Source organism: Lolium perenne, chromosome 4, assembly GCF_019359855.2.
Source record: "Lolium perenne isolate Kyuss_39 chromosome 4, Kyuss_2.0, whole genome shotgun sequence".
Taxonomy (NCBI): Eukaryota; Viridiplantae; Streptophyta; class Magnoliopsida; order Poales; family Poaceae; genus Lolium; species Lolium perenne.
In genome coordinates, this window is record NC_067247.2 from 212,648,539 (window position 1) to 212,673,137 (window position 24,599).

At 47.5% G+C, this 24,599-nt stretch overlaps 1 long non-coding RNA gene across 1 annotated transcript; it reads left to right on the forward strand.

The window, feature by feature from the left end:
- Positions 1–4,479: 4,479 nt before the first annotated feature.
- LOC139838829 (uncharacterized) lies at positions 4,480–16,648 on the forward strand. The gene is made up of 2 exons (XR_011756692.1): positions 4,480–4,573; positions 16,422–16,648. It is a non-coding gene; the product is annotated as an uncharacterized lncRNA (long non-coding RNA).
- Positions 16,649–24,599: the final 7,951 nt, after the last annotated feature.

The following is a 24,599-nucleotide window of genomic DNA, read 5'->3' on the forward strand; positions in this document are numbered from 1 at the left end:
AGACTTTATATGTCTCTGGCTTGCCCTTGTTGGTCGACAGCACAACCCGCAGCATTGTGGTGACTCACTCTGGTGTGTGTGTTGTTACACATGCACACAGCCTTGTGTGCTGCCTGGTTGTATGTGTGTGCAAGTCCAGCTTGGGACTTGTGCTGTGGAGAGATCAGCTCGGCAGCTTGATCATATCCCCTTCATTTCCTTTATTTGCTAACCTGCCAAGTGGCTTTGCCACTTGGCTTAACTCTTGTCTTGCTTTGTTTTGTGCAGGGAATCAAGTACTGATCAGGATGAACTCAAGATCATCAAGATCAAAGAATTCATGAAGATCACAATGTAGTTTAGGTCATTTAGATATCTTGTAATTTTTTTTTTCTTTTTCTATTTACACTATTCTTGTAATGTATTGTAATTCATTTATTTTCTCTTATGAATATTGTAATGACAATGTAAATTGTGTGATGATCAATAAAGCTCAAAGTTTTCCCTAATGAGCTTTACTTTATTATAATTGTTCATATTGTTTATTATTGACTTTATACTTAATGAATTTCCTCACAATTGAATTATTTAGGGTAATTATTTAATGTTTGAATTTGAAATTCAAATTCAACATTGGTTTGAATTCAACCATGTCACTTTATTTAGAATTCAATCATGCAAACTCTCCCCTCTCTTCTCCAAACCCTAAACTAGTTGAGTGAGATACAAGTTTGTCGCACTCTCGAAACCCTAACCCTGTAAGGTGTCGAGGGAGAAACTTGTCCCCCTTTGATGCAGTTTTTGTTTAAAAGCGCGAAATTTCCCCAGAATTTACCATGCAATGCACATCCCTTTCTAAAATCTACCCCTCGATCGTCTCTAAACCTGGGACATTACAGGCGCTGTGGTCCTCCTCCAACCAGCACGGCGCCACGCTCCCTCCTGCCCCCTCCTCTCTCCTTTTAATCCACATCCTGGAAACCCTAGCTAGTCTTCCCTCTCTGCCGCCGCCACTCCCTTCTTCACCCTTCACCTTTCTATTTTTTTCTCTGTGAGCTAACGAAGAAGAACCTGCCACCAGCGACCGCACAACCTGGCTATGGCGCCGACGCTCCAGAGCGTCCCCCGTTGTTCTAAGGATACCGATGGATGCGCCTCGTCCTCCTATTCAATCTGCCTGAAGGAATCGACCCCGGACCCCTCAATTTGACGGCAAATCGCCGTTCCCTTCTACGAACTTTGGCAGCAATTTCGTCGATTCTGGCCGCTACGTTGCTTCCCCGACCTTCCGAGCACGGCTGCATGTTCATGGTGATGCTCTCGTTCTGCGACATCCTCTATCGATCCCCGTCCCTCTCTTGTTCGTTCCCCCAACGTTGATGGCCTTTTCTCCTCGCAGATGCTCCCGCCGGAGCTGCTCAAGTGGTTCCCCGGCTCCAAGTCCACCACCAACAGGATCCCCACGTTCTTCCGCGTCGAACGCATCTTTCGCCCCGTCCTGGTTCGTCTGGCATCGCCAGATCAAAACTTGAGCCAAGTCTCCAGCAAGCTCGTGTGTGTGTGTTTCGCCATCTTATGGGGCAGTGCTTCCCGTCTTAAACATCTGAATCCGATCTAGCCCAGTGGCTGGTCACGTTGCCTCAACAAGATCGACCCAGGTTCAACTCCTCGCAGCCCATATCTTTTTCTTTGTTTGTTCCTTAATCCTTGTTATCCATATGACCTTGTTCAAATTCGTCGCTGATTCATTTGTTCGTATCTGAACCACAGAGTAGATGGTCTGTACTCTGGATGTACACTCGTGAGATGCTGGGTTCAATTCCAGGCTTAGAGCATCTCCACTCGTGCCCCCGACGAGGCCCCCGAGCGACGTTTTTCCCATCCGGACGGCGAAATTCGGCCCAGTCGCGCCCCCGGTTCCTCGTTTTCGTCCGGATTTGGCCCTTCATCCATCCGGCGAGCCCACGCCACCCCCGGCCCCCCGGGGAGCGCTCGGGGACTCCGGACGAGTGAAAAGCGGGGAAGGGCCCGATCTGTCGGTGACTCGACGCACGAACCCCACCGCCACGTCGCTCAAAATCTCCCCCACCCCTCGTATCTCTCTCGCCGCCGGCACCACCCCGCCGGCTTGTTGCCCAGATTCCGCCGCCCCTCCTTCCCCACCTGCCTATATTCCGCCGTCTTTGGACGACGGCCTATCTGGCTGCTCTTCCGCCGGCCTGTTTTCCGGCCTGCTTGCTCCTCGTCGCTCGCGGCTCGGGTTGCCTCGACCACGCTCGTCAGGTGTTCGTCCATTTGCCTCGCCGGCCATGGACTCGGACGAAGAGGAGGAGCAGATGTTCGTCGAGCTTATGCAAGAAGAGATGGCAGCAGCCGCCCAAGACGACGAGCACATGATGATCCTCGGTTGCTTGGCAAGCATGTACGCCGGACTGGCAACTGGTCGACGTGGTGGGTCGGCACGAGGTCGCCGGAAGTGCAAGCCGAGACAGCGAATGGAGGGCTACTGCATGTTGTACGCCGACTACTTCGCCGACAATCCATTGCACGGTGAGAGTGTTTTCCGGCGTCGTTTCAGGATGAGCAGAAAGCTATTTCTGCAAATTGTGTATGCCATCCGCCACTTTGATCCCTACTTCAGATGCAAGGCGGATTGCACTGGTTTGGTTGGATTTTTGTCACTGCAGAAGTGCACAGTGGCTATGAGGATGCTGGCGTATGGAGCTCCCGGTGATACTGCAGATGACTATCTTCGGATGGCGGAGTCCACCGCTCTTGATTGTTTCTACCGGTTCTGCAGGGCCGTCATAGCAGTGTTCGGGGACTATTTCTTGAGATCACCCACTGTCGAAGACACTCAGAGGATCCTTGCAACAAATGAAGCTAGGGGTTTTCCAGGGATGCTTGGAAGCATTGACTGCATGCATTGGCAATGGAAGAACTGTCCGTTTGTGTGGCAGGGAATGTACAAGGGTCACAAAAAAGGCTGCACTGTGATACTTGAAGCAGTGGCTACCCATGATCTCTGGATTTGGCACTCTTTCTTTGGTATGCCTGGATCCAACAATGACATCAACGTCCTAAACTGCTCCCCGGTCTTTTCCAAGCTTGTTGAGGGTCATGCTCCCCCGGTGGACTATGTGATCAATGGTCGGCACTACAACAAAGGATACTACCTTGCAGACGGTATCTATCCAAAGTGGGCAACATTTGTGAAGACTATCTCCAACCCTAGCACCCCCAAACTTTGCGAGTTTGTCAAGAAACAAGAAGCTTGCCGAAAAGACGTCGAGCGTGCATTTGGTGTCCTCCAGCAGAGATTTGCTGTCGTCCGGTTCCCCACTATGACTTGGTCCAAAGATCAGATGTGGGAGGTGATGAACTGTTGTGTGTGCCTACACAATATGATTATTGAAGATGAGCGAAAGCATCCGGTTCCTCTGGCTGAGCAAGAAACACCATATGAGAGAGAGGGTCCTCTTGCACAGCCTAATCACCAGGTGCCTCCATCATGGGCCGCCTTCTTTGCTATGCGCCAGGAGATTCGAGACTCTACAATGCATCAGCTGCTGCAAGATGATCTGGTGGAGCACATATGGAGGCTCCGAGGAAACGCCAACGCCGACGCCAACTAGTCTGTCTTAATTTGTTTGAAAAATTGTGAAATTGTGTGCTTCATTTGTTTCAGCACTTGTTAAACATTGTACTGATTATCGCCGAATTTGTTTCAGCAATTTTCGTACTCTTGTTTGCCGAACTTGTTAAATTTTATGTTGAATTTGTTTGAAATATGTCAAATGGTCGAGGTTGGGGGTTTCCTGCCGGGGGGGCGGCTGGAACTTCGGCGCTCCCCACGCCAAATCTTCCTCCAATCCGGACGAAAATTTCGACGGATTTGGGCGTGGGGAGCGCCAACGAGTGGGGATGCTCTTAGGCACAATTATTTTTACTCCTCCAAATCCTAGATGGGCCTCAGCCCACAAGGCCGCCAGTCAACTCCGACGCCCGCAAGTAGCCCATCTCCATCAAAATTCGACCCAGATCTTGCCTTGCCTATCCGTTCATTCTTTTATTAAAATGTGTTGCTTCATATTTTATAAAATATAATTGGAAGTTAAAAGTGTAATATATGAAAATTGATCAGAAAAACATGAGGAACATGAATATGCCATCTATGCACATGTTTGCATCTCGCATCATATCGGACGATGATAGTTATGCATGTTCACCTAACATATATGCGGAGTATTTCGAACGCCGACTATGGTTTCCCCGCTCCGTTTAATTTTGAAGTAGCGCACACTTGACATGTTGTACCATGCTAATCCACCCTTAAATTTGACGATAGAAAATGTAACTCTAACCTTAATTTGTTTGTCCGGGGTTCCGACTCCGATTAATTTGGATAAGTGCAACGCATCATCCTTGCCATGTCATGCATGCATATCATATCTGGAGCATGCCGATTCTTCTCCGTAGTAGTAAGACTTGCATGCATTGTTTGTCCAGCATTTGCTTCTTCCCGGATAGGATCGCGAAGTGGTGCTGTGAGATACGACAAGTTCTCCGGATGTTCCTCGGCAAACTTTAACAGGCAAGCATTTTCCCTTAGACTCCTATCCCTGCAGGAGTCGCTCACCTATTTTATTTTACCTTCTCCCTCATGCTATCCTTAAGCTGTGTTCTTGTCACGTGTCCCTTCCACTTGTTACCTCAAGCAGCCTATATTGACTCCACCAACCATCTATTGTTTGGTTATCGGGTCTGCCTTGCGAGTCATAGTGCATGCTAGTGCTGTTTTATCTCGTTACCGTTACTGTTGTCTTATCGGGATATGTTGGCTTGTTGGGAGGTTGTCACATGCTATATCAGCTGTTGGAGATACACATGCTTTACTTATTTGTTAACAACTAAAATTGTAAGCAGAGGCATCTGTGAGCCCCTTTGCGAAAGCATCGGAACTTTGACTTGCTAATGTCCCCTAGGACCCGAGTTCTTGTTATCTGTTCCGAGATTGAGCGCTCTACCCATGCGTGGGGATTCACTGGGACCCTCCTCACGCATTACCTTTTCTCGAGTTAGTTGAAAAGGGGGCCACAACCTTGGTTTTATTTGGTGCACGCATATTTATTATTGTTGCCTTCGGGTGTTTACTTCCTGTTGCCTTCGGGTGGTTTATTTAAATCTTGCCTTTGCATAATTGCTAGACGACTTATCTAGTGCTTGGCCGTTAGTGCCCGCCTAGACGCCTACGCAACCTCTGGGTCCGTCTCGGAGTACGGCCGAACTTCGTCACGGGTAGCTTAGTTGGGTGGCCCCCCTAGACTTTCTTGTTGAACTGGGAACGGTCTTGTTGTGAGACATCGCCTGTAAGAAGCGGGTCGAGCATGCGTATGGTTACATTTGGGCAACCCCTGCAGGGTGTACATCTTATCGATAAGCCGTGTCCGCGGTTATGGACGACTTGGAATTGTATAGCTTGATCATAGAACAACTTACACCATTATCTTGTTGCTAATAATCTGATAATAACTTGCGTAGTAATATAGCATTACTACAACCGTTACCCAATAAAACTTGTCCACCGTTGAGTGCCTTTTACATTGCCTCTTCGCAATTGTTGGAGGGGATATGTGTAATCGGCTGGGTTATGTTTGTGTAGTATTTTATTTGTTACCTTATGCGCTCTCTCATCTTCTCTGATTAGACCAATGTTGTAGAGTGTCTCTATAGGTTTTTAGTGCTTGCGCGCAGCCGCCTAACTCCACCATATTGCCTATGACGTTCCTCTTGCGTCCTCTAAGTCCCCTGCGTGCCTCAAGTACAAAGGATGACTGGTTGACGAATGCTTATACGTCTTGAAGTCTTGTTAAGTACGAACCCGTACTTATTGCTGCTTCTACGGGATATAACCGGGCAGGTGTTGGCGTCCGAAACCCACCGGCGAGCAACAGCTGGCAACACGAAGAGCCGGGAACAACCTAGGGCTGCGGCTGGCCCTGGTCCCTCCGAGCGACGGCCCGCAAAGCTCCTGGCACGCACGTCCCGATGCTGGTGCAAGGGCGTGCCACCTGATCTATACCTGATCAGGAAGGTGATGGATTTGCTTCGCTTAGTTTCCTGCATGGCATACACGTAAACATTAAATACGAGCCTCGATCGGCTCTCAGGTTGTCCTGTGAATCGGCTCAAGGAGCCGATCCACCCATGGTTTGTATGAGGTCTACGATCACATGGTGGTCCTGCTTGATCGATATATAGCTAAAACGACCTACGACGATTTAGGGTTTTCACCGCATAATCGGAACATCCTACGCGTGATTGAGCCTGGCAGCCACGCACGGTGATAATAAACCAACCCTAGACAAGGCCTAAAAACCAACATGAAGTTGATCCCCGGAACATCTTATCTAGGGCTAGCAAACTACACCCTACGTGCTACTGGATCCTTCAACCCGTTTGCAAGGCCTAACTATGCAGATATTAAACTAATCCTTGAAGAACAAGGAGCAATCATAACGGATCGGATCTACTAAATAATGAACAAGCAAGGTGCCGCCCTTACACCTAAGATAGGCGTAAGGGCGGCTAGACGTCTAAGGGTTGCATGGACGAAAGCATGTATCACGATGAAACAATGCTAACCCTAACACATCTATGATAACTACGTTGCTCGCCATCAACAAGGCTTCAGCACGAGCAACGCATGAACGACGAATAAACGCGTACTGCCTAGATCGCAAGATGCGATCTAGGCAGCATGATGCTTACCCGGAAGAAACCCTCGAAACAAAGGGGTTGGCGATGCGCCTAGATTGGTTTGTGATGAACGTGATTGTTGTCTTTCTCGATAACCCTAGATACATATTTATAGTCCGTAGACTTTCTAACGTGGGAATAATCCCAACCGTGAACGAGCCAAATTCTATTTAACCGACACGTATCCTACTATATTTACAGATACAAGGGCAAACTAGCCCAAACTTCGTGTACAAGGCCGGTTCACGTATTTCTTCCATGTATATTCTTCAAGCCCAATCTTGATCGCGGCCCACCTCTGATCCGGTCAAATTCTGGTGATAACACATGCCCCCCTGGTTTTGGAATTGATAATTCCAAAATCACTCTGCTTTTTCTTCGTCGGGTCATGTCGTGGCAGAACAGAACCGTCGCAGTATTCTTCATCATGATGCCTTGCCTTCTCAACTTCTCTGCAAGATTTGATAGCCTTAGCATCACTTCCTCGGAAACTGTAATGGCATTAAATTTCCACTATGCTCCCCTTATTTAACTGTGCCGAACGATTCGCCTCTTCATCCCCTTGCTCTATTCTAGCCATCGGCACCAAAAAATTCCCCATCTCCCGTAGCCATGTCTTCCTCTTCTTCCTCCTCCGCCTCGTCGGATCTTTCTTCCCAGTCCTTCTCCTCTTCATCCTCCTCCACCTCGTCAGTCTTCTCCGATTCTTCCTCATCTCGTGAGCCGACGCCAGAGTGGGGCTCGCTGGCGGCGCACGACATCCTCGCCGCATCGGAGCGGGACAAGGAGGACCACGAGCCCTACGTCTGGTCCGAGGACGACATGTCCTTGACCAGTGGCGACGACGACCTTCAGTTCCTCGCCGATGGGGAGCTGGAAGCGACGAGCGAGGACGACTCGTTCTCCTGGGACGGCTACACTTCCTCCGAAGAGGAGGAAGAAGAAGACGACGACGACTCCCTCGAGGACTATCCGCCGGCGAAGCGCTTCCGCGCCGGATCGGATGATGACGACGACGACGACGACGAGGAGGAGGAGGCTCCCATAGAGGGCTATGGGAGCAGCGACGAGGAGCTTGCCGGCAGCAGCGCCGACGAGAGCTCCGACGACGAGGGCAGCGACGGCCCGTAGAGTAGGGTCTATTAGTATAGGTCTAGTAGTAGTAGCAGATTGGCCAATAGGCCCTTCTTTTGTTCTTCCTCCCTTGAGCAATCGGCTCTTTCCTTGTAAGAAATCTCCTTTATTAATGAAGAAAATATTCCTCTATTAATTTTTGCTCTCTTGTCAATTTTGCCGATTGTCAAACGAAGTTGCTGCACAAAGAGCCGATGGCAGGGCATCGGCTTGCATCATAACCACGATTTAAGGCCAAGCAGGTTGCCTATTCATGCAGTCAAATGGATCTTATCCATGTCTACGCCATCCTCCAATTTCAAACGCGCAGATTCAACTCCTCACCAGATTCAATGGGAGAACCATCTCAAAAGCTATGGATTCTGGCCTGAAACTGATCTGTTAACTTGCCCGACCAAGTTTGTTCCTCCAGAGTCGATGGCTATACATCGGCTTTTTTTATTATTATTCTAAAGTCGATGTCCGTGCATCGGCTGTACTGGTATCCATATTTCTCAAGTCGATGTCTGCGCATCGGCTGTGATTTGTATATAATTTTTTTTTTACTGGCCGATTTTATGAATCAGCCCCCATGTTTCACTACCCATCGTCCCACATGCTTGGGAAATATTTCTTGAGGTGCTGACCATTGACAGCTGTTGGGAACTTAGTGCCGTCCAGCTGCTCCAGCATATACGCATTACCCTTCAAAACCTGGACGACTTTGTATTGACCGTGCCAATTAGGAGACCATTTGCCATATGCTTTATCCTTGGTCCCTAATGGCAACACTGCTTCCCATACTAGATCACCAACTTGGAACTCCTTTGGTCTCACCTTCTTATTGTATGCACAAGCTACCCTGGCTTTGTTCTCTTTAATCTTCTCCAACGACCAAAGTCTAAGTTCCGTTGCATCCTCAATAGTATCACTCATCAGAGCTGCATATTCTTCAGCTGTCAGGTCATTCTGAAACGTGACACGTCTTGATCCAGCCGTAATTTCCCAAGGCAATACGGCTTCCTGCCCATAGACGAGCTGGTATGGCGAAGTTTTTATAGCTCCATGGCATGACATGCGATAGGCCCACAAAGCCTCTGACAATGTTTCATGCCAAACCCTAGGGTTCTCGTCGATTTTCCTCTTAATCAGCTTGATCAGGCTCTGATTGGACGCTTCAGCTTGCCCGTTGGCTTGGGCATAGTGTGGAGATGATCGGATCAGCTTAATTCCCATCTCATCACAGAATTTTCTGAATTCCTTAGAGATGAAGACCGAACCTCCATCGGTCGTGATGGTTTGAGGAATCCCGAACCTATGAATGACGTGTTCTTTCACAAATTTGATAACATCTTCTGATTTTACCTTCTTCATAGGGACGGCCTCCACCCATTTGGTGAAGTAATCTGTAATGGCCAGGATCCACTCGTGGCCTTTGCTCGACGCAGGATGGATTTTGCCGATCATATCCATGCCCCAACCTCGGAATGGCCAAGGCTTGATGATGGGATTCATTGCTGATGCGGGTACCATCTGAATCTTCCCGAACATCTGACACGCTTGGCATCCCTTGTAGTACTTGAAGCAATCTTCAAGCATGGTGGGCCAATAAAACCCTGATCGCCTAATCAGCCACTTCATCTTAAGAGCCGATTGGTGAGTTCCACAGGCGCCTTCATGCACCTCATGTAAGAGCCGATTAGACTCAGTTGGTCCCAAGCACTTGAGCAGCAACCCTTCCAACGTCCTGTAGAACATGTCATCGCCTATAAGGACATATTTCATGGCCTTGTATCTTATCCGTTTAGGTGCCCCCCGAGCCGAATCCTTCAAGTAATTGAAGATATCGGCTCTCCAGTCATCCTGTTCTAAGAACTGCACCTGAACTTCTGACCCGTCTGGTATGTCCTTGTAGCCTGACGCCATCTGTGCGAGATCGGTGGCCTCGGTATTTTGAGATCTTGGGACCCAATTGAAGTTGATGTACCGAAATTTTGTCATTAGCTCGCGGCATTCCATCCAATATGGGAAGAGTGACTCGCTCTCGCACTTGTACTCATCCGTGAGCTGGGAGATTACCAACTTCGAGTCTCCAAAAAGTTCCACCGCCTCTGCTCCGGCATCCAAAAGCAACTCCATTCCCTTGCGTACTGCCTCATACTCAGCGACATTGTTAGTGCAAGGGGTAGATAGCCTGATGGAGAACGAATAATTTGCCCCCCGAGGCGATACGAGCAAAATGCCGATGCCACAACCGTCGTCACAAGCCGATCCATCGAAGAACATAGCCCATGCACGTACAGATAGTGCTGCTATATTAGTATTAATCCGCTCAGCTATGAGATCGGCCAATGCTTGTCCCTTGACTGCTTTCGCAGGCTGATACCGGAGATCGAATTCCGATAACGCAAACATCCACTTACCAAGTCGGCCTTTCAAAACAGGAGCCGACAGCATGTGCTTGACAACGTCTGACTTGCATATGATGAGGATCTCTGCCGTCAACAGGATATGATGAAGCTTGGTGCAGGTGAAGAATAGGCAGAGGCATAACTTCTCGACCTCGGGATACCTTGTCTCTGCATCCAACATCCTTCTGCTGAGGTAGAAAACGACCTTTTCAGCACCCTCGTAGAGTTGCACCACCACCGAAGCGATGGACGTGTCAGCTACTGACAAGTAGATATAGAACGGCATGTCTTGCTGGGGTGGAACTAGCACATGCGGCGTTGTTAGATACCGCTTAATCTCGTCAAACGCCTGCTGCTGTTCGGACGAAGTTGATCTTGCCGATAAGACGTTGGAGCTCCTTCTTCGTGGTAGGCGGCTGCATGGTACGTACTGCTTCCTAACTTTTCAGGCCAATCTCAATTCCTCGTTCATGGACCAGAAACCCTAGGAACTGACCGGCCGTCACACCAAAGGCACACTTCTTTGGATTCATTCTCAGTCCGAACTTCCGAGTTCGGTCTAGGATGCGCCGCAGATCATCCAAGTGTCCCTCCATGGAGACAGACTTGACCACCATATCATCGATGTAGATTTCCACCAACTTGCCGATCAAATCATGAAAAATATAATTCATGGCTCGTTGGTACGTTGCACCGGCATTCTTCAGCCCAAAGGTCATGACCACATATTCAAACAAGCCCACTGACCCTGGTACTCTAAATGCGGTTTTGTGTATATCTTCTGGAGCCATGAAGATTTGGTTGTAGCCGGCATTGCCATCCATGAAGCTTAACACCTTGTGGCCAACAGCTGCATTGATCAATGTTTCTGCCACAGGCATTGGATATTCATCCTTTGGAGTGGCTCTGTTGAGATCTCGGAAATCTATTGCTACACGCCATCGACCGTCCTTTTTCTCTACAGGTACGATACTGGAGATCCATTCAGCATACCTGCATGGCCTGATGAACCCAGCGGTCAACATTTTCTCGATCTCTTTCTTGACTTCTTCGAGAATTTCGGCCTTCATCTGACGTGCTCGTTGTTGGAATGGCCGAAATCCTTTCTTGAGAGGGAGCCGATGCTCAATGATGCTCCTGTCTAACCCAGGCATCTCTGTGTAATCCCATGCAAAGCAATCTGGGTACTCTTTTAACAGAGCTATCATCTGGCTCCTGAGATGTGGATCTAACTTTTTGCTGATGAAAGTTGGTCGTGGCTTATTCCCAGGACCAATGTCGACTTCTTCTAGCTCATCAGCCGATGTAAACCCACACCCTAGCTTTCCGTCACCTGTTAGATCGACACTGAACACAGGGAAAACGTGTGGTAAGGATAATATGGGCCGATTGCTGGAACCGGCCCCCATTTTGATTGCATTGCTCAATGAAGGTTTACATCGTGTTCGTGCCTTACGTGACATGCTTGAGACAAGATCATCACTTTTTATTTTTTGGGGCCGATCACAAGGATCGGCCTTGCCACGTACGTCCATAGCTTTTGCTCTTGTTACACGGTCAGGCCGGTGGATAAGACCAGCCTCACCCCGTTTTTTGTCACGTCGATGCGCTCGCAGCCGTCCAAAGTGATGCCTGAGAGTGGCTCTTGGCCTGCCGTCTCCCAAACGTTCATGCCAGCCGTTGAAATCTCGGCTGAGTCATCTGCGTGGACGACCTCTACTTCGTCTCCATCCCACTGAATTAGACATTGGTGCATCGTGGATGGAATGCAACAGTTGGCGTGGATCCAATCTCTCCCTAGCAGGACAGCCTAAGTGCTCTTGCTATCGACGATGAAGAATGTTGTAGGGATGGTTTTCCTCCCTACGGTCAGATCTACGTTCAGAACACCTTGTGCTTCAGATGCTTGGCCGTTGAAATCGCTCAGTGTAACGTTGGTCTTGATCAGATCCGAGCTAGAGCGTCCCAACCGACGTAGCATGGAGTATGGCATGATGTTGACTGCCGCTCCGGTGTCCACCAGCATCTTGTTGACAGGCTGCCCATTGATGTAACCTCGTAAGTACAGGGCCTTCAGGTGCCTGTAGCTTCTTTCTCGTGGCTTCTCGAAGATAACCGGCCGTGGGCCGCAGTCAAGTTGTGCCACAGGTGCTTCGTCTAATCCTGGAGCACAAAACTCTGCTGGAAGGATGAACACCATGTTTGTACCAGCCGATGTCTCATCATCGGCTTTCCTTTGCTTGGGGCGCCACTCCATCTTTTGTGGTCGACCCTCTTCATCCAGGGTTCGTTGAATTTTCGCGGCCAGATCGGGCCGCGCCTTCCTCAACGTGTGTATGTATAACCTTTCGGCTTCCTCCAAGCCACGTAGTCGCTGAACCCTACGCTTTTGGGAACGGCTGAGTCCATCAGGGCACCACCTTGGCCGGTGGTACTTATCTTCTTCTTCTTCATCGTCGTCTTCCCACTCCTCGAGATCTTCCACCCGAGAGGACTCAGCTTGCTTGTTCCGAGATGGGAGAGGTCCTAGACGCTTGAACACTGACACGTCTCCTGTGCTCTTCTTTTTCTGTCTACATTTTGGGCAGTTGCCGATTGTAGGCAATCGGCTCATTCCTGAATCCCAGCAGTGTTTGAAGAAGGGACAATCCCAGTGCTTGTCCACGTCGTCTTGCTCTCTTGATTTATCCTTGGCATGGCGCTCATATCTCTCCTCGTCTCGATCATGCCGAAGCTGTCTCCTGGCGTCCCTGCTAGCCAGACGATCTCTTTCATCGTCGTCGCTGTTTCGTCGGCGTTGGTCGTACTGACTCACATATTTGTTGAGGAGATGATTAGAGAGAGGTCGTTGATATCGCACATTCTTCACTTCTTCCTCTGTGATGTAGCGCTTGCCATCGTGTCGGAGCCGATCGCGTGGAACGGCTTCTTCCTTGTCCTTGCTACGAGAGCGGCTGCCCTCGTCTCTGTCCTTACCAGAGTGGTGCCCAGGCCCTACCATGTTAATGCTGAACGAGAAACCTGGCTGGCACCTCCCAGGGTAAGTGCACTCCACCATGTTAACGGCGGGGAAGGGGTGCGTGTCGACTTTCATGGCGTACTGGCTAAAGATTAGACGCCCTTGTTCTATCGCCATTTGGATATGCTGACGCCACACCCTGCAGTCGTTGGTGGTATGGGTGAACGTGTTATGCCATTTGCAGTATGGCTTTCCGTTCAACTCCTGTGCCGTGGGGGTTTTGAGGCCTTCGGGTAACTTTAGCTGCTTCTCCTTGAGTAAGAGGTCAAAAATTTGCTTAGCTTTGGTCACGTCGAAGTCGAACCCTTTTGGAGGACCTTGTGGCTTAACCCACTTGCAGGACACGGGGCTTGCCCCCCGAGTCCATTCAGCCACTGCTACCTCTTGATCTCCCGCAGAGCCTTCATCTTCATCTGCCTCAACCAGGACTACCGCACGCTTGAATTTGTCCTGGTACAAGTCTTGGTGGCGCTGTTCATATAATGACAGTTTCTGAACCATATGCGCCAGCGAAGGGTAGTCTGCTTGGGAAGCCATATCCTTGATCGGCGATGCGAGACCCACTACCGCCAACTCGACTGCTTCTTTTTCAGTCAAACGAGCCGAATAGCATCGGTTCCTAACGGTCCTGAAGCGCTGGATGTACTCTGACATTGTTTCTCCGCGCTTCTGACGTACTTGTGCTAGATCGGCAATGCCAGCCTCAGAAGCTTCTGAATGATATTGCATGTGGAACTGCTCTTCCATCTGCTTCCAAGTCCGGATTGAATCTGGTGGCAGCGAGGTGTACCACCCGAAAGCCGATCCTGTGAGGGACTGTGCAAAGAACCTCACACGTAGTTCATCTGATGCTGAGATCGTGCCCAGCTGCGCCAAATATCGGCTCACATGCTCGATTGAACTGGAGCCATCTGACCCACTAAACTTGGAGAATTCAGGGAGCCGATATTTGGGTGGTAGTGGGATCAAATCGTACTCGTTGGGGTACGGCTTGGAATAGCCGATTGCCCTCCTTTTCGGCACCATGCCGAACTGGTCTCTCAAGATTGTACTGATCTGATCCGCGGTGCTGGCTGCGGGAGTCGAGCTCTGAAGATTCGCCGGAGTGGCGTACTTAGCCAACCACGCTTGCTTCTCGAGCTCTGAGCTAGCTACAGGAGTTGAGCCTTGGAGGTTTGTTGGCGTGGCATACTTAGCTAGCCACGTCTGTTTCTCACGATCTGAGCCAGCTGCAGGAGTTGAGTTCTGGAGGTTCGTCGGAGTGACGTACTTAGCTAGCCACGTCTGCTTCTCAAGTTCTGATCCAGAAGCTCCTCCTGCTGTCCCAGAAGTCCCTGCTGTTGTAGTCTGGTTCGTGAGTGCCCAGTTACTGCAGTCTGGCACGTATGTGCACGTGTATCCGTGAGGGATCTCCTTAGGCGCCTCATACAAGAACTGGTAATCACTAGGGTCACCACCGATCTTGTGAACGATGAATGCCGGTGAGCTCGGCACTTCTGGTGCTGCCAACGGGAACGGCAGCGGTGGTCGGGACTGGAGTGGTATCTCTCCTTGGTGCGTCCCTAGAGCAGGTCCTGACGGAGAATACTGATGCCTCATGATTTCCTGGATCACCCGAAGGGCGACACGCTCCAAAGTGTTCACCAGGTTCTCAGAATGGCGGTGTAGCGAATGAGCTACCATGAAATTAATCTCCTGACGCAGAGACCTGGTGCGTTCTTCTGAAGGGGTAGACAGGTCCACTCCATCGAGCGCGCCTTCAGGCGAGAACCCTCTCCACCTGATGCCGTGTGAGCGGGTCCTCTGGAAAGAGCCGATGAGGACGGCTTCGAGGATAGCTTTGACCTCGTCATACTTCTTCTTGAACTCCTCCGTCAGATCATCGTACGTGACTGAAGTACCTTCCGCCATCTCAGATGTAGATGGCAATGCAGTTGATGTCGAAGACTGTCCCACCGGGCGTGCCAGAATGTGTTGGCGTCCGAAACCCACCGGCGAGCAACGGCTGGCAACACGAAGAGTCGGGAACAACCTAGGGCTGCGGCTGGCCCTGGTCCCTCCGAGCGACGGCCCGCAAAGCTCCTGGCACGCACGTCCCGATGCTGGTGCAAGGGCGTGCCACCTGATCTATACCTGATCAGGAAGGTGATGGATTTGCTTCGCTTAGTTTCCTGCATGGCATACACGTAAACATTAAATACGAGCCTCGATCGGCTCTCAGGTTGTCCTGTGAATCGGCTCAAGGAGCCGATCCACCCATGGTTCGTATAAGGTCTACGATCACATGGTGGTCCTGCTTGATCGATATATAGCTAAAACGACCTACGACGATTTAGGGTTTTCACCGCATAATCGGAACATCCTACGCGTGATTGAGCCTGGCAGCCACGCACGGTGATAATAAACCAACCCTAGACAAGGCCTAAAAACCAACATGAAGTTGGTCCCCGGAACATCTTATCTAGGGCTAGCAAACTACACCCTACGTGCTACTGGATCCTTCAACCCGTTTGCAAGGCCTAACTATGCAGATATTAAACTAATCCTTGAAGAACAAGGAGCAATCATAACGGATCGGATCTACTAAATAATGAACAAGCAAGGTGCCGCCCTTACACCTAAGATAGGCGTAAGGGCGGCTAGACGTCTAAGGGTTGCATGGACGAAAGCATGTATCACGATGAAACAATGCTAACCCTAACACATCTATGATAACTACGTTGCTCGCCATCAACAAGGCTTCAGCACGAGCAACGCATGAACGACGAATAAACGCGTACTGCCTAGATCGCAAGATGCGATCTAGGCAGCATGATGCTTACCCGGAAGAAACCCTCGAAACAAAGGGGTTGGCGATGCGCCTAGATTGGTTTGTGATGAACGTGATTGTTGTCTTTCTCGATAACCCTAGATACATATTTATAGTCCGTAGACTTTCTAACGTGGGAATAATCCCAACCGTGCACGAGCCAAATTCTATTTAACCAACACATATCCTACTATTTTTATAGATACAAGGGCAAACTAGCCCAAACTTTGTGTACAAGGCCGGTTCACGTATTTCTTCCATGTATATTCTTCAAGCCCAATCTTGATCGCGGCCCACCTCTGATCCGGTCAAATTCTGGTGATAACAGCAGGTATGAAGATATGTTCGATGAAGACGACGTTAGCAAGGTTACCCTTCCGGCTTGGCCTGGGCAGGGTTATGGACGCCACTGGTTATCTTCAGGACTCTTAATCCAATTTGTATCTTGTCCGTACTCGGACGTATTCGATCTTCTGTATGAGTTGGATCTTTGTATTGTATATTTGTATCTTGACTCGTTGGAGTCGTTGTTGTAATATATGTTTCTTGTGGGCTCTATTATAATCCTGTTGTAATGTTACCGCTCGTGTTAATTCCTCTGGCATCACGTGTGTGATTTGTCGCGCACGTCGTGTCGGAGGGCGTCTCTGAATCGATATCGTGCGGATTTCGGCGGGATCGTTGGAATCCTCAGGATACCGGTTCCGGGGCGTCACAACCTCGCGCCCTATAAATAGAGCTATCCCCGCGCCTTCATCTCCACACCAATTCTGCTCCCCTCCTCTCTCTGATTCTCCTCGACCCATTTCCCCTCTCCAATTCTCACCGGAGCTCTCCAATTGCTCCATCGATCGCCGGAACCCGACGCAGAAGCCGCCGTCGATTTACGCCTCCCCGAGCGACGACCTCGTCATACTTCTTCGAGCGACGATCTGGGTAGAAATCTACCCAGTCGCTGATTCATTTGTTCGTATCTGAACCACAGAGTAGATGGTCTGTACTCTGGATGTACACTCGTGAGATGCTGGGTTCAATTCCAGGCTTAGGCACAATTCTTTTTACTCCTCCAAATCCTAGATCGGCCTCAGCCCACAAGGCCGCCAGTCAACTCCGACGCCCGCAGGTAGCCCATCTCCATCAAAATTCTACCCAGATCTTGCCTTGCCTATCCGTTCATTCTTTTATTAAAATGTGTTGCTTCATATTTTATAAAATATAATTGGAAGTTAAAATTGTAATATATGAAAATTGATCAGAAAAACATGAGGAACATGAATATGCCATCTATGCACCTGTTTGCATCTCGCATCATATCGGACGATGATAGTTATGCATGTTCACCTAACATATATGCGGAGTATTTCGGACGCCGACTATGGTTTCCCAGCTCCGTTTAATTTTGAAGTAGCGCACCCTTGGCATGTTGTACCATGCTAATCCACCCTTAAATTTGACGATAGAAAATGTAACTCTAACCTTAATTTGTTTGTCCGGGGTTCCGACTCCGATTAATTTGGATAAGTGCATCGCATCATCCTTGCCATGTCATGCATGCATATCATATCTGGAGCATGCCGATTCTTCTCCGTAGTAGTAAGACTTGCATGCGTTGTTTGTCCAGCATTTGCTTCTTCCCGGATAGGATCGCGAAGTGGTGCTGTGAGATACGACAAGTTCTCCGGATGTTCCTCGGCAAACTTTAACAGGCAAGCATTTTCCCTTATACTCCTGTCCCTGCAGGAGTCGCTCACCTATTTTATTTTGCCTTCTCCCTCATGCTATCCTTAAGCTGCGTTCTTGTCACGTGTCCCTTCCACTTGTTACCTCATACAGCCTATATTGACTCCACCAACCACCTACAGCTATTGTTTGGTTATCGGGTCTGCCTTGCGAGTCGTAGTGCATGCTAGTGCTGTTTTATCTCGTTACCGTTACTGTTGTCTTATCGGGATATGTTGGCTTGTTGGGAGGTTGTCACATGCTATATCAGCTGTTGGAGATACACATGCTTTACTTATTTGTTAACAACTAAAATTGTAAGCAGAGGCATCTGTGAGCCCCTTTGCGAAAGCATCGGAACCTAGGACCCGAGTTCTTGTTATGTAACCTAGGAACCGGGCAGGTATGAAGATATGTTCGATGAAGATGACGTTAGCAAGGTTACCCTTCCGGCTTGGCCTGGGCAGGGTTATGGACGCCACTGGTTATCTTCAGGACTCTTAGTCCAATTTGTATCTTGTCCGTACTCGGACGTATTCGATCTTCTGTATGAGTTGGATCTTTGTATTGTATATTTGTATCTTGACTCGTTGGAGTCGTTGTTGTAATATATGTTTCTTGTGGGCTCTATTATAATCCTGTTGTAATGTTACCGCTCGTGTTAATTCCTCTGGCATCACGTGTGTGATTTGTCGCGCACGTCGTGTCGGAGGGCGTCTCTGAATCGATATCGTGCGGATTTCGGCGGGATCGCTGGAATCCTCAGGATACCGGTTCCGGGGCGTCACAACCTCGCGCCCTATAAATAGAGCCATCCCCGCGCCTTCATCTCCACACCAATTCTGCTCTCCTCCTCTCTCTGATTCTCCTCGACCCATTTCCCCTCTCCAATTCTCACCGGAGCTCTCCAATTGCTCCATCGATCGCCGGAACCCGACGCAGAAGCCACCGTCGATTTACGCCTCCCCGAGCGACGCCGCTGCTACCAGTCGACTCCCCGTCGTTGACAATGTCGCCCTGCTTCATCGCCGCCCCTCGCCGGAGCTCCAGCTCGCCGCCGGCCCCCTACCTCCGCCATGGCAGCAACCTCTCCTCCCCGACGACGACGACGCCCAGCCACTCGACCGCCTTCTAATCGCACGGCTCAGATTAAATGGTACCGTTTCGGTAAGATGGAGTCGCTGACGCGTGGGCCCCTTTGTCAGTTGGCCCGCAACGCTACTGGGCTGGTTTTCTCAGTTTCAAACCAAATCGGCCCATTCCTTTTCCCGCCTAGCCCACTTAGCAAATTCAAATTAAATTGTGTCAGTGAGATTTCAATACTGACCCTTTGCCATATTTTGAATAGTTTCAAATATATAAGTCCAAATTTAGTAAATCAAAATGTTCTGGAATCCTTATGAATTTATCTAACTAACCCCACTGGATTCAACCTTATAGCTTGTGTAGATTTTGAATAGAAAAAATAACAAGTCAGAGACTTTTCAGTATTCAAATAAATCTTGAAAATCAACCAATTTGAATTTTGAAGTGAATCCAATTGCTATAATTCACATTTCACTTACACTAATTGTTTATGCAAAAATATGGTATGGTTACTTTGAGTGATCATGGCCCAAATTAAATAAAGGACCATAAGGCTAGTTTAATTAAGTGATATTGTCCAAAACTATTATGCAAATCATATGGAGTGTTTCACTTCATTTAAATCTTGTCCCAAGTACTTTCATATGAAGTTTGAACCCCTGGTCAAATACTCTCACATGAAATACTTGGTGATTTTAAATCATAATAAGCATTGTTAAATAGTATGAGGTATTCTACCTCATTTAAATCATTTTCTCAAATGATGATGATGAATGGTTGACTTAGGTCAACATGATTTCATGTATGATTGTTTGAGAAGTTAAATCTTAAGAAGATTCAATGAGAGGAAATTATTCCTCAAGAACTAAATGGAAACTATCATTTACATATGTAATAAGAGTAAATTATTTCTCTAACGCTAAGTAAGAAAACCCTAGAATAATTTTAAGTAGCAATGCTAATTGATGATGCTAGATCATTTGAAGTGAGCCATTAAGGCTAGTTAAGGCTACTTAAGTATTGTTTGGTGATTGTATCCTTGTATTCGTGTATAGACTACCAGGGAGAGGAAGGATTCTACCCAGAAGAAGAGAACTTTGACCACCTCAACAACCAAGGCAAGCTAACACCTTTGCAAGCTCTATGGTTGCAAGCTAATATTCTTGCAAAGTGCAAAGCCCTTTGGGGCAAGGCACCATTAGTCTTACCTTTCTTATCACAAGCCTATCCCATGTTTTTACCTTACAAGTTTTTACTTGTTTATTTAAAGAGTTACTTTTATAGTTAACTTTGGTCTAAGTCAAGAAGGTTACTAGAGTAGCAAAGTTAGTCTCAAAGCTAGCCAAGCAAGATAGCACCCCTCATGATTAGTGCTAGTGCTAAATACTAAAACTTGACTACTCTAGATGGGAACAGGTTACATGAACTGATTTTGAAACCTTGGAATGATGAGTCATTCCATTGAATGATTTTTGGAAGGTGAATACGACTTAGAGAAGATGGTGATTTTTGATAAAACTGATATTGGTTTGGATGCGATACCTTTCCAATTTTTGAGTACCCCCACAATACCTGATTATGGGTAGGGCTTAACTGGAAATTTATGCATCTTAGTATGGGTTCCCTCTGAACACACATCATAGGGGTTATGCTTGAGGCTGCCTCCGTTGTTGAGAAATGATGTGAATTGTACGGCCAAGCCCTCTGCAGTTCCCAGGTTGACTGTTGGTCTTCACTGGGAGGCCAAGCTCATGGGGAGAGGTGCTCATACTAGGGTTTGTAAGTGAAAGGTTATGGTTGATGATCCGCGTACTGTGTTACGATGATTCGGGATAATCCCGACGGATGAAATCAAATGTTGTGGCACAAGTGTGCAACCTCTGCAGAGTGTAAACCTATTAGAAAATCCGTGTCCACAGTTACGGGCGGTTGGAAAGGCCATACAGTTTCCGGTGTCAGATTCTTGAAAATGTTGGTGAAATGAATGGTGAATGGTGACTTGTTGTGATTCACAACTTGAGTTTTGGGAATGACACTAATGTTCCCACTTGAGTTAGTTAGCACTTGAATAAGTCTTTTCTCAAATACTTGTGAACTAAACTTGGCTTATGCAAATAAACTAGAGCTTAGCACCCCCTTACTAGAACTGTTAGTACTTACACTAGTATTAGTTTGCGAGTACTTTAAAGTACTCACGGCTGTGTCCCTGGCTATTCAAATGGCCAGACTATGAAGAGGAGCAGAACTATCAAGATGACGGCAATCAGGATGTCTACGACAACTAGGGAATCTTCCGACGTCAGACGTTGGCCTGTGGACTAGAAGAGTCCATTTTATTTACGCTTCCGCTTTGAACTATGTGTGTTGATCAATAGATCAACTATTTGTGTAATATGGATCATGTGATCTGAATTTGTAAGACGACTATAGTATGTAATGAATGATGACTTATGATATTCAACTGTTATGTCTCGCAACAACAATATTCCTGGGATTGCGATGTATGGCATAACAGGCATCTGGACTTAAAAATCCGGGTGTTGACATGCAAGCATGTTTCTTTGTGGTCAGATGATATGATGTTACTTTTGGGGAAGCCGTGAGTGCCTTGTAACCCCATTTTCTCTTGCACGCTCGTAGGATGCGGTACGTATTGCTGAAGATGGATTCACCCTGCGGGCACTGTTTCCATCCGAAAGCCGTAGACGCAAACAGCTAAGTCTACTTCGGAGCACGGCCGGACTTCGATACGGGTTAACTTAGTTAGGTGGCTTCCTGGACATTGTTGTCGTGAAGGAGAGTGCAAGTCGTGATATCCACCTGTCGCAAGTGGGTTGAGCGTGCATGTGTGATGGGATTCGTAGCATAGAAAACAAAAAAATTCCTACCGCAAGAATGAAAAACAAGCCAAGATGCAATCTAGAAGATGGTAGCAACGAGGAGATCGCGAGACTAACCCTTGAAGATTTCCAAAGCCTACGAGATTAGATCTCGTTGTTGCAGAAGATGATCACTTGACGCTTTCAAAAGCGCGTAGAAGATCTTGACGGTGCCACAATCGGGCAGCACCTCCGTACTCGGTCACACGTTCGGTGTTGATGAAGACGATGTCCTTCTCCCTGTTCCAGTGGGCAGCGGATGTAGTAGATCCTCCTCGGAATCCCGATAGCACGACGGTGTGGTGTTTGTGGTGGTGGAGATCTCCAGCAGGGCTTCGCCGTAAGCGCTGCGGGAGAAGAAGGGAGAAGCTAGGGTTTGGGAGAGAGGGGGTGGCTAGGGGCGCCGGCCAGGGGGCCCCTTTGGTGGTGCGGCCAGGTGTAGGCTGCCCCCTCCGTCTTCTCCTCATTATATAGGTGGAATCTCTAAGGCTTGCCCAAAGGTTCGAATAAGACCCCAATTCAAAACCTTCCATATGGACGAAACCTATGGAGACAGGGACTCCTCCCTTTCCCCCTTTGTTGGCCGGCCAAGGAGGTGGAGTCCACCATGGACTCCACCCTCCCACTTGGTTGGCCGGTTAGGGTTGGTGGAGTCCAACCGGGACTCCACCTTCCATGGTGATTTCTTTCGGAAAGTTCTAGAACATTCTAGCGCCTTCCATAATGCACCGGATCATTTCCAAACATGGAAAGTGACTTCCTATATATGAATCTTATCCTCTGGACCATTCTGGACCTCCTCGCGTTGTCCTGGATCCCATCCGAGACCCCAAACAAATATTCGAACTCCATTCCATATTCCATATCTACTTAAACGACATCAAACCTTAAGTGTGTCACCCTACGGTTCGCGAACTATGCAGACATGGTTGAGACCTCTCTCCGACCAATAACCAATAGCGGGATCTGGAGATCCATAATGGCTCCCACATATTCAACGATGACTTAGTGATCGAATGAACCATTTACATACGATACCGATTCCCTTTGTCACGCGATATATTACTTGTCCGAGGTTTGATCATCGGTATCTCTATACCTCGTTCAACCTCGTCTCCTGACAAGTACTCTTTACTCGTGTTGTGGTATGTCATCTCTTATGAACCATTCATATGCTTGCAAGCTAATTAGACGACATTCCACCGAGAGGGCCCAGAGTATATCTGTCCGTCATCAGGATGGACAAATCCCACTGTTGATGCATATGCCTCAACTCATACTTTCCGGATACCTAATCCCACCTTTATAACCACCCATTTACGCAGTGGCGTTTGATGTCATCAAAGTACCCTTCCGGCATAAGTGATTTATATGACCTCGTGGTCGAAGGACTAGGTAACTATGTATCGAAAGCTTATAGCAAATGAACTTAATGGCGTGATCTTATGCTACGCTTAATTGGGTGTGTCCATTACATCATTCACATAATAGCATAACCTTGTTATTAATAACATCCAATGTTCATGATCATGAAACTATGATCATCTATTAATCAACAAGCTAGTTATACAAGAGGCTTACTAGGGACTCCTTGTTGTTCACATAACACACATGTATCAATGTTTCGGTTAATACAATTATAGCATGGTATGTAAACATTTATCATAAACATAAAGATATATAATAACCACTTTATTATTGCCTCTTGGGCATATCTCCCACAGTCTCCCACTTGCACTAGAGTCGATAATCTAGATTACATTTGTAAAGATATAACACCTTGACCTTCTGGTGCTTTATCATGTTTTTCTTACGAGAGAGGTTTTTGTCAACGGTTCTGACACGCTCAGAAACGTATGTATTTTGCAATTCATTTGCGTCTCAACGCATCACTCATTTTCCTAATGAGTCGGCATTAAATATGTTTGGTCTTCTGGTGGAACCTTAATTCCGCGGTCTGAAATATGTCACTAATATTGTCACACACAATATAGCTTCAAAGTTCTGACACTATCGGAACTACACCAAGTTCTCAAAGAACTTCTTGACTTAACATCCTCAGTCATTGTCAAAACAATGACATACTCTGCCTTCGTTTGTAGAATCCGTCACAACATTTAGAACTCGTCTAAATCTAGCATAGACAACTTCTAGCTCATTGTGCTACCTTTTAAACAACACTTAGCCTAATTTGAGATTGAAATTTATTTTTTTATGTGATCAAACTAATATCGGTGCAACACTTTACAGCGATTTGTTTGTCATTACCCCATACAAAACTATATGTATATATCCTTAGTTCTTCTAAAGTAATCAAGGATATTCTTACTGTCGTCCAATGATCATCACATGAATCATTCTGGTACTCATAACACTTTAGAGCACAGGACATCTGATTGTGTACATATTATTCATGATCTATAATCACTCATGTGCTTTGACTTAAACTTATTATGTGTTTCAATCTATCTTTATAGATCTTGACACTAAATATGTTTTAGTCCATTTTCTTTCATTGAAGTTAATTCTCAATGAAACCTATTAATCAAGTATATAATTACATTATTTATAACCAACTATATGTCATCTACATAAGTATTATAAATATGTCGCAGCGCTCCCACTTAATTTCTTGCATATGCAAGCATCTTCATCGTTTCTGATGAAATCAAAAACTCTTTGACTATTTCATCCGGTGAAGATTCCAACTCCGCGATACTCACTTCATCCAATTGAAGTTTGTATACCTATCTAGTATTCCACGAACTAGCAAAACTCTTGGTTGTATCTTGTATACACCTTTAATACACACTTCTGTTAAGTAA